The 2500-nt window shown below is 60.2% G+C and overlaps 1 pseudogene; it reads left to right on the plus strand.

The window, feature by feature from the left end:
- LOC124587071 overlaps positions 1-2500 on the plus strand; it is a 7854-nt pseudogene that overhangs the window by 1046 nt on the left and 4308 nt on the right.

Consider the following 2500-nt stretch of genomic DNA (forward strand, 5'->3'; position numbering starts at 1 on the left):
CCCTTCACGGGGCGGCGGCCTCCGCACTCCCGGGGCGTCTCGTCCTCATTGCGAGGTGAGGCGCACCTAGAGCGTACACGTTGGGACCCGAAAGATGGTGAACTATGCCTGGCCAGGACGAAGTCAGGGGAAACCCTGATGGAGGTCCGTAGCGATTCTGACGTGCAAATCGATCGTCGGAGCTGGGTATAGGGGCGAAAGACTAATCGAACCATCTAGTAGCTGGTTCCCTCCGAAGTTTCCCTCAGGATAGCTGGTGCTCGTACGAGTCTCATCCGGTAAAGCGAATGATTAGAGGCCTTGGGGCCGAAACGACCTCAACCTATTCTCAAACTTTAAATGGGTGAGATCTCCGGCTTGCTTGATATGCTGAAGCCGCGAGCAAACGACTCGGATCGGAGTGCCAAGTGGGCCACTTTTGGTAAGCAGAACTGGCGCTGTGGGATGAACCAAACGCCGAGTTAAGGCGCCCGAATCGACGCTCATGGGAAACCATGAAAGGCGTTGGTTGCTTAAGACAGCAGGACGGTGGCCATGGAAGTCGGAATCCGCTAAGGAGTGTGTAACAACTCACCTGCCGAAGCAACTAGCCCTGAAAATGGATGGCGCTGAAGCGTCGTGCCTATACTCGGCCGTCAGTCTGGCAGTCATGGCCGGTCCTTGCGGCCGGCCGCGAAGCCCTGACGAGTAGGAGGGTCGCGGCGGTGGGCGCAGAAGGGTCTGGGCGTGAGCCTGCCTGGAGCCGCCGTCGGTGCAGATCTTGGTGGTAGTAGCAAATACTCCAGCGAGGCCCTGGAGGGCTGACGCGGAGAAGGGTTTCGTGTGAACAGCCGTTGCACACGAGTCAGTCGATCCTAAGCCCTAGGAGAAATCCGATGTTGATGGGGGCCGTCATAGCATGATGCACTTTGTGCTGGCCCCCGTTGGGCGAAAGGGAATCCGGTTCCTATTCCGGAACCCGGCAGCGGAACCGATACAAGTCGGGCCCCTCTTTTAGAGATGCTCGTCGGGGTAACCCAAAAGGACCCGGAGACGCCGTCGGGAGATCGGGGAAGAGTTTTCTTTTCTGCATGAGCGTTCGAGTTCCCTGGAATCCTCTAGCAGGGAGATAGGGTTTGGAACGCGAAGAGCACCGCAGTTGCGGCGGTGTCCCGATCTTCCCCTCGGACCTTGAAAATCCGGGAGAGGGCCACGTGGAGGTGTCGCGCCGGTTCGTACCCATATCCGCAGCAGGTCTCCAAGGTGAAGAGCCTCTAGTCGATAGAATAATGTAGGTAAGGGAAGTCGGCAAATTGGATCCGTAACTTCGGGATAAGGATTGGCTCTGAGGATCGGGGCGTGTCGGGCTTGGTCGGGAAGTGGGTCAGCGCTAACGTGCCGGGCCTGGGCGAGGTGAGTGCCGTAGGGGTGCCGGTAAGTGCGGGCGTTTAGCGCGGGCGTGGTCTGCTCTCGCCGTTGGTTGGCCTCGTGCTGGCCGGCGGTGCAGGATGCGCGCGCCTGCGCGGCGTTCGCGCCCCGGTGCTTCAACCTGCGTGCAGGATCCGAGCTCGGTCCCGTGCCTTGGCCTCCCACGGATCTTCCTTGCTGCGAGGCCGCGTCCGCCTTAGCGTGCTCCTCCGGGGGCGCGCGGGTGCGCGGATTCTCTTCGGCCGCCATTCAACGATCAACTCAGAACTGGCACGGACTGGGGGAATCCGACTGTCTAATTAAAACAAAGCATTGCGATGGCCCTAGCGGGTGTTGACGCAATGTGATTTCTGCCCAGTGCTCTGAATGTCAACGTGAAGAAATTCAAGCAAGCGCGGGTAAACGGCGGGAGTAACTATGACTCTCTTAAGGGGAGAGTGATGCGCAATACATGGGCCTAGCCCTCTTAGCCTCTCCTCTCCTGCGGTCTTCTCCCCTTCTCGTGGGCCCGCTGACTTTAGCAGAGTGGAAGACCGCACCAGGGGCTTGGGGGGGTTACCAGCCCCCCCTCGCACTATCCCTTTTTTAGTTGGGGGCAGTAACCAGAGAAAAAGTGGTGGCCCTTCCGCTGAAGGTGCCACCCCAACTCCCCCAGCACCTAGCCGGCCAACCGGCCGTGCCGAAAATCTTGTAACTTTTGCAGCTGTATACGCCTGTAGTGAGTGCCACCGCAGCTTCACCACCAAAAACGGTCTCGGGGTCCATCGCCGCCGCCAACACCTTGCGGCCGCCAACGCGGAGATCGTCACGGAGAGGCATCGCGCGAGGTGGACGGAGGAAGAAGTCCTGTCGCTCGCCAAGGCAGAGGCCGAACTGTTCCTCGAGAGGGACGCCCGGTTCTTCTTTGTAAATCAAGAGCTCATCAGGATGTTCCCCGACCGAACGCTTGAGGCAATCAAGTGCCGACGGCGGCAAGCTGCCCACAAGCAGCTTGTCCGCCAATTCATGGAGGCGCTTGAGATCGGTCGGGGGGAAGAGCCGGCGTCCCGCCGGGGAGCGGCGAGCCCGCTGCCTGACGCGGGCGAGGCCGCTG

The sequence above is a fragment of the Schistocerca americana genome, unplaced genomic scaffold (assembly GCF_021461395.2).
Source record: "Schistocerca americana isolate TAMUIC-IGC-003095 unplaced genomic scaffold, iqSchAmer2.1 HiC_scaffold_571, whole genome shotgun sequence".
Taxonomy (NCBI): domain Eukaryota; kingdom Metazoa; phylum Arthropoda; class Insecta; order Orthoptera; family Acrididae; genus Schistocerca; species Schistocerca americana.